The sequence below is a fragment of the Chinchilla lanigera genome, unplaced genomic scaffold (genome assembly GCF_000276665.1).
Source record: "Chinchilla lanigera isolate Chin_1 unplaced genomic scaffold, ChiLan1.0 scaffold00079, whole genome shotgun sequence".
Taxonomy (NCBI): domain Eukaryota; kingdom Metazoa; phylum Chordata; class Mammalia; order Rodentia; family Chinchillidae; genus Chinchilla; species Chinchilla lanigera.
Genome location: NW_004955480.1, coordinates 8,710,741 through 8,721,770, shown reverse-complemented (window position 1 = coordinate 8,721,770; position 11,030 = coordinate 8,710,741). Strand labels below are relative to the sequence as shown.

Genomic DNA, 11,030 nt, shown 5'->3' with positions numbered 1-11,030 from the left:
TTTTGGTTTTTCTCTGGTACCGGGAACCGAACTCACGACCTTGCGCTTGCCAGGCAGGCGCTTTGCCGCTGAGCTAAATCCCCAGCCCCTAGAAAGGAACTTTTAAAGAAAGGAAAAAAAAGATATGCAGAAGGTAAATAAGTATGCAAATATCAGTTGTTCTTAGGAAAAAGTAAATCAAAACTACAGTGAGATACCACTCTATAACAAATAAAATAGTTAATTATTTTTAATTAAGGTGAGGTCATGCCAAAACAACCTAATGAGTGACTAGTAGCCAAAGCTATGACATTCTGAGTATACAATAAATAACAGTAGTATTGGATTATGACACAAAGAATGTAATAAAAGTTTATGAGTCTGTCCTAATACAATAAAAGTTATTGAATAATTGATTAATGAAGGAGACAAAACAAATTCTCCTGAGAGAAAACTTTAAACAATAATTTTAGAAAAATGTAGAAAATATAAAATTTTCCTAATTATGCCACCTTTGTAAGTTCTACAGTCAAGATCTACTGATAAATGCTAAAATTTAGAGAAAAAACAACCAACAGCATAATTCAGTAGCCCCAGATTTCTCCAGGGCAAAATACTTAAACAAAAGTGGTGAGATTTTGTCATCTCTAAACTAAAAGGAATATGAACAAGAAGGAAAATGTACCAGATGAAATCTCAAAGATATTTGGAAGAAAAAACAATTAACATGTAAATCTGAATGTATATGGACAATGTTAATACAAATTCTTACAGAGTTTGAACTATTATTATTGGTCTTAAGTAACCAGTAACAGTAACAGATATGTCAGGACAAAGTGAATGTATTAAAGGATTAGATCACCCTTGTATGAACTGAGACATGATAAAAGCATTTAATAAATCAGGAAAGCACATTGTAAACTCTAGAGTGACTAATAGAGATATGTCAATACTTTATGCACTTTTGTGAAATTCTTTTGCAAAATATATGCTTTATTGTAATGTGAAAAATTCAGTAAATTATAACACACTAAACATATTATAACAAAGTATTAAAGGACAGTATGATGTAATAAAAGAGAAGGCAGTAAAGAAAATAAAAAGTAGATGGTAGGACAAGCAGTTAGATGATATTGACCCCAGAGACACAAGAAGAAGCACCAGGGCTGGGGACGTGGATCAGTGGTAGAGCTCTTGCCTTGCATGCACAAGGCTCTAGGTTTGATCCCCAGCACCACAAAAAAAAAAAAAAAAAGGAGCATTATACAGTGATAAAAATACATTCTTTCATAGTTATGGTAGTGCTTATATGGTTGTACATACATCAAAACTCATTAAACTATTCTTATATAAAAGGTGAATTTCAGGGCTGGGGCTTTAGCTCAGCAGCAAAGAGCCTGCCTGGCAAGTGCAAGGTCGTGAGTTTGATTCCTCGTACTGGAAGAAAAAACAAAAAACAAAAACAAAGCAACAAAAAAAAAAAACACCAAAAGGTGAATTTCATTGTATGGAATTCTACTTAAATAAATTGGATTTTAGTGGAAATAGTGGTATACTAGAGCTAAAAAGGGTCATTTTACAATGAGATGAAATTTCTACTTTATCGTGAAGATACACTATAAATGTATATGTACTTAACAACATGGCCTCAAGACATCTAAAGTAGTAATAATTAACAGAGCTAAAAATAAAGATATACAAACCCATAACATAATATTAGATACAAATATAGCTCTTGGTAAGCAATAGAACTAATACAGATAATAACAGATTTGATAACACAGTTCAGACAATCAATCTAATTCACTTACATAGAACTCCACACCAAACAATAATATACATGCTTTCAAGTGTACATGTGGAATATTTTCAATAATTTGCAGCAAGTTTATAAATTTTTTGAAGACTGCAATCATATACAATATGTTCTGAATAAGGCAAAATTAAAACTGAAAATTAATAAAATGATAACTGGAAAATAGTACATATTTTTTGAAGATTAAAATCATACTGAATATATTCTGATCCAAGTAGATTTAAACCTGGAAATTAGTGACAAAAGTGTAACAAGAAAATATTCATTTAAAAGTAAGGAAATATACTTTGACAAAGTCAAAGTATAGTTCATATGGGACTTTTAAAATATTTTTGAGTAAATGATAACAAAAATACAATATGTCAAAATTTCCAGAATAAAAGTAATTAATGCTTAGAATAAAATTTACAGTCTAATGGAAAATAGAAGACTAAAAATCAATGATTTTAATATCAATCTCAAGAAAGTTTTTTTGAAAAAGCAGTAAATTAAATCCAGAGAAGGAAATAATATAGTCATGAAAAGAAATTCATGAAATAGGCAACAAACACAGAAAGATTAACAATATCAAAAGTTTCTTATTTAAGAGGACTAATACAACTGATAAGACCCTGGTAGAAAAGAAAATTGTAACACAAAAGTAGAGGTCAAATAACTAAAATCAGAAATGGAAAGGGGGACAAGTTTAGATAGATGGATAGATAGATAGATAGATAGATAGATAGATAGATAGATAGATAGATAGATAGATAGAACATTTCTGATAGAATCGGCTGTTTCCGGGCATTGAAAATACAAGCTGTGATTGTATGACTGACTTACCAGAGACACAACATGTAGGTTCCTAATGTTGTTTGCTGTGTTGCTGTCCTGGGTATACACATTTGTCTGAAGTCATCAAATTACACACTTAAATTTCACTCACTGTACTGTGAGCGACTCAGTAAAGTTCACTTCAAGGAAGAAAGGAATATGAATTAAAAAGGAAAAGAAAGACTGTCCTTATTTAAAATTTCTACTATTATGAATGTAGAGAAGCCGAAAGAATGACAGATACACTGCTGGTATTAATAAATTAATATAGAAAGATTGCTGCACACATGGTCAATATAAAGAAATAATTCTAATTGTGAACCACAAACAGAAAATGAAATTGAAGCAAAGATACTGTTGATAATAGCATCATAGTCTACTCCATGGCTTAGCTGTCAATAGTTTATCTAGCCATATATCCACTAGGTATTGAAATTAGCTTCTAAGCAAAATTATGATAGAATTGTGATGGTGAGTTAGGGAAAAGAATAATAGCAACAATGCACTGAGAAGAGTTAAACGCCTATGGTGAGTAATGGGAAGCAAGAAGATAACGATCAAAACAGATCAGGAAGTAACAGTATGCTTTGCTTATTTAGACACAGAGGTGGATACAAAATAGCAATTAGATTCTTAAACTATGTGCATGCGCAGTGTTAATAAAAAATAAATAAATTTTAAAGTGAGAATAAAGATTTTGAAATCAGACAACCCTGAGTTTGAAATGTTTCCCCTTTTTCAGTGTATATCTTTTAGCAAAGCACAAAATGTTCCCAGGGCTTAGATTTTTCATCTGAACAATAGAGAATAATAGTGTCTATTTTATAGGATTTTTGTGTCCATTGAAGGAAGTACAAACACAGTCGTACAAAATGCTTAAAAGTAACAATGACTGCAGGGAAAAGAGGACTGTAATCAATTCTGCCCAAAGAGGCAGGCAGTGGGGGTCAAGAGTGGGAAGAGGAAGGCGGTTGTTTTCAGTCTGTGCCCAGCAGTTCTACCCCTGGAGCCTGAGCTCGCAGGAGAGAGAAGGACGAGCAGGATGAGATGCGGATAGACTGCTCTTCCCTTTCCAAAGCATCTTCATGAGCTGTGGAGAGCACTTGTCATTGTATTTGGTTCTACAGGCTCTGGATCCCCTCTATGTGAAGTGGGGGACCAAGACCAGCAGGCAGGGGCAGTGGGGTCCAGCAGACCACCAATGTGCCCAGGTGACGTTGGTGATGATGACAGCCAGGACATACAGTGTCCAGCTGTGACCCTGCCATGTGGCGCTGTAACCTCACACTGGGCTTCGGCGGCCCAGTCTCCCGCCCGCTGGGCCTGCTTCGCCAGCAACCCTGCGGGTGCTTGAGCTCTTAAACTACCCTCAAGGCATTCTCTGGCTGAATTCATCTAGAGCGTGTTTTTGTGGCCCACAGCTGAGAACAGTGTTGGATACGTGAGTCTGTGCAAAAGCTGGTCTGGATTTGAATTCAGCAGCATAGGCTGGAGGGAAGCTGGGTTACTCCGCAAAGGACTGTAGAAAACCAAATCATTCACTTGTGTTTGTTTTTTTCCTTCTGAGGGAGAGGAGACAAGGAACAAAAGGAAAAAATGGGGAGCAGACAGAGACAGCCTAGCAGTATTGTCACTGGAAAGCTGGGTCCTAACAGCAAGACCTTCACTGCTTTGGTCCTCAGTTCTTTGTGCCCTAGATGAAAATATTCAATCAGAACACAAAGGCCATGCAGAAACATAGGTAGGATTTATTGTAGATTAGGTTAAGAGAGAGTTACACCTTCAAAGGAGAAGGCAGGTGGTGCCTCAAAGGCATCTGCCCCAAATGCAACTTTGGATACATTTTTACACCCCCAAGACTTACTCCTGGGGTCTGGGGAACTGGGGAACTTATGATGCTTATCAATACTGCACTTAGACGTTACTTAGGAATTAAACAATGTCTTCTTGTCCTTTTCAGATGGTCAGTGTTTCCTCAGAGGCTTTAACCATGTAAGAAACTTAGACAAGATTAAGTTCTTCACTTTATTTTTTTATTTTAAAAGTAAAAGAACGAAAATATATTGACAAACAGATATCTATTTACCAGGTCCCAGCTTAGTACAGGAGGGTCTTTGAAACGCCCCCTTTGCTGCTATCCTCCACAGCCAGCCACGAGGTGTGGATTGTTCTGGAGTGAGATGGCCAGGTGGCCTGGTATCAGAAGGAACTTCACAGTGTGTAGCCTTAAGACGTCATCGTGCTCTAGCGAGTGGGCGGAGTCACTTCAGTTCTGAGACCAATAAATAATTACAAATGTATTGACGTCTTCGTTTCTTTAAGTAGCTGGCAATCCATGCAACTTTGGATCCCCTCCTCTGGGTGAACCTTGACTGATAGATTTTAAAAATAAATCAAATCACAGCGAAGCAGGTTAGTCCAACCTCACTTCTGTTAGGACACTCACACATATGTTGGTATAGTCATCAAGTAAAGAGAACATAATATATCAAATCTTCAGGAGAAGGTTGGGATTCTAGAAAAAGTTTCTTTTATAAGCCGCGTGTTTTTGTACCATTTCAATTTTATTTACAATAATCAAATACTACTTTTGTATTAATAAAAACAACAATAGTAAGGATTTTAAACCAGAAGAAGAGAAGCTGTTGATTCCGCAAATAGGGACCCATTGTGATGGGCTGCTATAACTAAATACCAAAAACCAGGTAGCTTATACACAACAGAAATTTATTTCTCCTAGGTGTAGTGCATGAGAAATCCAAGATGAAGTTTGGAGTCTGCCAAAGGCTGAAGATTTGGAGTCTGCCAAGGGCTCACTTTCTAGTTCACAGGTGGCAACTTTGTTGGCACATGGTAGAAGGGCTGGGCAGTTCTCTGGGGTCTCTTTATAAGGCCACCAATCCCTTCTGTAAGACTCTACCTTCATCACCTTCCGGTGGTCCTACGTCCTAATGCCATTTGCACAGGTGGTTGTGTTTCAACAGGTGAATCCTGAGGAACACACACACCCAGGCCCACACATAGCAGGACCCGGGATAGTTTTCCTGCACATGCAATGTGTGAAACATTAGCCTCTTTAGTAGAACATTACTCTCAGCCATAAACAGAGTGAGTAGAAATAGGCTAAGTAATGCTATCTTTACACAGACGACAATAACTACTTCCTCATAATGGCGATCACACCAAAATACATCTGGGAAAATTGGACCAAGTGTACACATTAAAGATGCTCTCTGTTTGTCAGATTTTCCATAGCTTGCTAGGGATATAACGCCAAGAACAATTCTTGAGGGACATCCTCATTTTACTATGAATCTTGAAATGCTTTAGAAGTTTGTATGAATATCAGTGTTGGATAAGCTTGCTTTTAAAGCATAGGTTTGTTTTAATTTTTTAAAAAAATTAAACAAAATTTCCTAATGAAATAGTAACAGTAGTTAATACATTGTGTATCCTAATCTGAGAAAATAAAGTTATATAATATTTATTAAGCATCTACTGGACACCTAATACTCTACCAGTTTTTTTCTACAAGCCTATTCTTACTTACTTGTTGATTGATACTATTTACTTGATTTTTTCCCCTATTTAGTGGAAAAAACAGAGGTTTGGGGTGATTAGGGAACTTGTCCCAATATCAGTGAGTGATGGAATCTACCTAGTAACCAGCCACCTTAAGAGGCAACTGTGTTGAAGTGTGTAGAAGTGAAATCAAATGTTCGAGCAAGGACCCCGGGAATAAACTAATACATGTCTCATTTTGTGGACACACATAGTTCAACTGGCTATTTCCCTACGTATTTGGATCTACCACCTCTTTTTGAGAATTCTGTGAATACTCTTTTCACACTAAAGTGAAGAGGCTCCCAGCATTCCACAGACAGATTCCCCGGGGGAAACACTCTGGGCATCCCAGCGCGGGGGAATAGGTGAAGCTCTCAGGAGCTCTGGTGTAACTGAGACTCCTGAAGAGTGATATTTGAGCAAAGATCTGTCCTACCATATAAAGACATGCCGTGACTGCACCGACATCCGAAATTATCTTCCTGTTCTGGCCCGACTAGCTTGTTGTGGCCACACTGTTCAAACTTTTGGAATTGAAAGGCATTTCCACCACACTGATAGTTTATTCTTTAAATTTTTATTAGCACATGTTTGGAATAAATAATGATTGCGTTCATCGCACATTGATCCTTTAATTCTAATACTCCAGTGATGGAGTTTTATGTTCCCAGGGATTGATGATGTATTTTATCTTGCAGGAAAACACATGCAGAGTTGTTGCTATATTTTATATCACCACGAGGGGGCAGCAATGTGCAAATAACGCCTCTTCTTTAGCCTCGTTTTGGCTGATTCGGAAGATGTGGTTCTTATTCTCCATGTACTTCTCAATTTGAAAATAATGGTAATGCAAACGCTGCAAGTCTGCTCTGGAAACAGACATACTTCACTCCAGATGAGAACGTACTGCCCACGCACACGTGCATCCAAATCGGTCTTTTCGGGCTTCAGGTTCTTGCCACTCCCTTACCCATTTGCCTGACCTTTCTTCCCAACGGCTGTCCACCAGGCGCCACACCCAGGTCAAGCCTGAGCCTTACGCAGTGGAGAATCAGAGCTTAAATTTGCACGCCTAACCCAAAGCCACACTGCCTTCTCCACTTTGAGCACTTCTTTGTATAGATAGAACTCCCTCATCTTGTCTTGGGTTTGTCCTCTCTGCCGCAAAGTGAGCTTGTCGACAGCTGGAATTTTTATGTATGTTGGCCGCGAGTGTACCCTTAGCTATCCTGGAACATAACAAGGGCTCCATCAATGTTTCAACAAGTATAACGTTACTGATGAATCATGGCAGATATGTACATCTTTACCTGAACTGGGTGGTGCCAACTTCATCACGTGAATAACTTTACCATGGTCCATTCCTACCACCAGTAGATAGGATTGATGCCCCCAAGTACCAGCGAATTGTTTGCTCTGAGCATTAGGAGGAATTTGGCACGGCACCTAGATTCTGCTTTCGCAGTACAGGGAATAGAAGTCGAAGTAGAGGAGAGGTTTGCCCAAGGCTACTTAGGTCTTGACAGTGAAGTCAGGGTTAGATTGTAAGCCAGGGCTCCTGGCCCCAGCCCACAATGTCTCGGAGTGTCTTGCTCTGTACCTCGCTTTCTCCCTGTTCCTCCAGCGTCCCCTCCTGGAACAATCCACTGTAGAAGCTAATGAGCTGAGCTGTATAACGCTCATTTGGTGATTGGCAGAGGCAAGACTTGACCGTCTGCATTCAGAGTCCCTGAATCAACCTTCTGAGGGCATCTCTACTCAGTCTCTCTGCATGAGACTCAGTATTCGGTTGCTAGCACTTCTAAATCCTGCAGAAACATATAGTCGCTTAATCCTCACAAGAGCCTTACCTGCATTTTGCTACAATGTTTATTGTGCCAAGGGGAAAACACAATGGCTGCCACTGTGGGGAGACCTGGCACTTAGCATGAATAGACTCTTAGCACGGGCTGAGGCTCATGCCATGGAGGCCCAGGTGCAACAGTGCATTTAATTCCCCAGCAGGCTTTGAGCTAAGTCCTGTCACTGTTCCGTGTGATACACGCAGACACTCAGGTTAAGAGAAGGCCAGTTGCTCCACCAAGGCTAGGACGCTAGGAAATGGCAAACCCACCATCTGCCTCCATCCTGCGCTGGGTCCCTCACAGAAAAGTGAGGCCCAAAGCCTGGAGGCCTCTGGCACAAGGTCACGCAGGTGCACCATCTGGTTTCAATTTTGTACAAGATCAAGGTGCAGTTAGAGCCAGCAAGTCGTTTTGTTAGAAAACTGCAGCTCTGAAACTCGGCAGACAAGAGGAGATAGTGATCATGTAAAAGCTGTCCGGGTCTATTTTCCTCTCCCACATGATGTCATCTGCCAAGCTCTTTCCGGGCTGCAGCAGCTGCTCACACAGCTTTATAAGAGATCATCCACTGGCCCAGGGACAGCGGTCAGACGGGAGGGTGGGACTTGCATTTCCACCCTTCAGTCTGGGCACTCCCGTGGGTGTGGGGGACACTCCAATGGTTTCCCATCTAAAATGGGTTGGTGAGGGGCTGGGGATTTAACTCAGCGGCAAAAGCGCCTGCCTGGCAAGCGCAAGGTCGTGAGTTCGGTTCCCGGTACCGGAGGAAAAAAAAAAAAATAATAAAATGGGCTGGTGAACTGAGCTCACCTCAGAGCAGTTTGGAAGTGCTGTTCATAGGAATGAAGCTGGCTTGCTCTGCTGCCCTGTCAAACGCATCTGGGCTCTGAGCCCCCTTGAAAGTCATTAGAAGACAATCTGAAAAGACAGGCAGGAAGTGGTCCTTCTGCTGGCCAGAGGTGCACTTGCTCACTGAGCTTGCACAGCTGGAATGGAACGAGAGAGCAGGAAATGCTGAGATGCTTATCCCTCCACCTTGACAGCAGCTGCACTTGTTCTGACCACGAGAACTGGATCATGCTGGAAAATTTCAGAACTTCTTTCTAGTGAGATAAAACAGCAGGGTGAGCAAAGACTTTGGAGTCCAGTAAGAGAGGAGCAGTTCACACACCTCTGGGACTCTGGGTGAGGAAGTTTTCCTCTCTGGGCCTTAGGGTCCCCATCTGTGAAACAAGCATCTGTCATAAAAGCTTTCTCACTTGGATGTTGTGAGGTTCTGCTACCTGCTATGAGCTTAGTAGGTCATCTCACTATCATGAGAGAGGAACTGTCACATGAGCAAAGGTGACAGGGGACCTAGTCTGAGTCCTGGATCCATCTCTTCCTAAAGTTAGGTAGATTCTGACAATTGCTCTTTCTCTTCCAGCCTCGAATTCTTCCTCTGATGGCAATGAGATGGGAATATCAGCTGTGTAAGGTCTCTGTCCACTCTTGCAGAGGCTGTCCCACCAGGTGACTACTGCCTCCCCTACATCTGCACGTGTGCGCACGCGCGCGCGCGCACACACACACACACACACACACACATACACGGAGAGATTGTTTTCTGGAGTTTGTGGAAGATGATAACACTCAACACAGTCTCAACTGCCCATCTCTGAGAACAAGACAATACCTTATTTCGTACCTACTCAGTGCTGGACACTGATTATTGTACTTCAACCTCTTAGTAAGCCTTGATGTGAATATTGTTACCACTAGTCTACAAAAGATGACACTGAGGCCTAGGGAGGTTTACATGACCTTCCCACAGTCATGCAGAGCAAGAGTGGCAAAAGCTATACTTAGCCCCATCTGTGAGTTCCAGCCACCCCTGCTAAGATGTCACAAGATACTGAAAAAATGCAAATTATCCTTCTGTGGACAGTTCATGCACTTTTTGCTCCTGAGCAGCTCACAGCAAGAATCACTGCTGAGAGTACTCTAACACTCTTTCAACTCCATCATGAATGTTCGTGTGGGGAGCAAATGAAAAGGGCATTTTCCAGCCTTTGCCAATGAACTAATTTACAGTTCAAATGGACCATATTGATACTATAGAGAATAAATCGTTTAAGAAGCCACACCTTAGTAAGCAATTGCAAAGATCCTTTGGAAGTCTCCTTGCATACAGTGGCTCAGCTGATTACCCCAGCTGTAGCAACACTGGCTAGCTCCCTGATACCAAGAAGGAAAAGCAGGGATTAACTGGAACAAAAACACGGAGGATATGCTGAGTCCTTGCCTCGGCTTCTTTCTTGTTTTTAATGATGTCTCCTAAAGAAATGACCAAAACCAAGGAAGAAATAGCTTGATGTCTCCCTAACTTCACTTTCCTGAGTGCAACTGATGAGCTGAAGAGAACAAAATTACTGAAATGCACGTCCTTGTTGGCTAACCAGGGGAATATTTCACATCTCTGAGTCTGGATGGGACATATCTGGCCAACTCATCAAGGCACAAATCTGTCTCTTTTTTTCTAATTGTTAATTTCCTCCTACAAAATTCTTCTGCAAGGGAAAACTTTAATTTACAATGATCATACATTGGAGCCTTTGCCAAACACAGTACAAGCTGAGAGAAAAGGCAGCAACTTTCATACAGTAACTATTGTCTACCAAAATGAAAGAGACACACTCTTTTCTTCCCTCAATTACATCCTTTTTTCCTTGTGGTAGTGGAGATTGAACTCAAAGACCTTCATACAGAGCTACATCCCCAACTACTTTTTATATTTCATTTTGAGACAGGGTCTTTTCAAGTCACTAAATTGCTCAGGGTGGGCTCAGATTTGCAGTTCTCCTGCGTCAGCCTTCCAGAGTGCTAGGACTACAGGTATGCACCACCATACCTAGCTATAAGGTAATATTTTTAAATTTGATTGATTTTTACTTGTAAGTGCAAGTACCAAGTTAATAGGCATCAAAATGAATCTGTTTTCTTCACTGAAGAAAATTCTCCTTCTGCTCTGAAAA

General features: G+C 40.5%; 1 long non-coding RNA gene across 1 annotated transcript in view; it reads left to right on the top strand.

The window, feature by feature from the left end:
• LOC102019271 overlaps positions 1 to 9,535 on the top strand; it is a 115,733-nt gene extending 106,198 nt beyond the window's left edge. Inside the window, exon 5 of the long non-coding RNA XR_001230897.1 lies at positions 9,443 to 9,535. This is a non-coding gene — a long non-coding RNA (uncharacterized LOC102019271). The remainder of the gene's footprint in view (positions 1 to 9,442) is intronic.
• Positions 9,536 to 11,030: the final 1,495 nt, after the last annotated feature.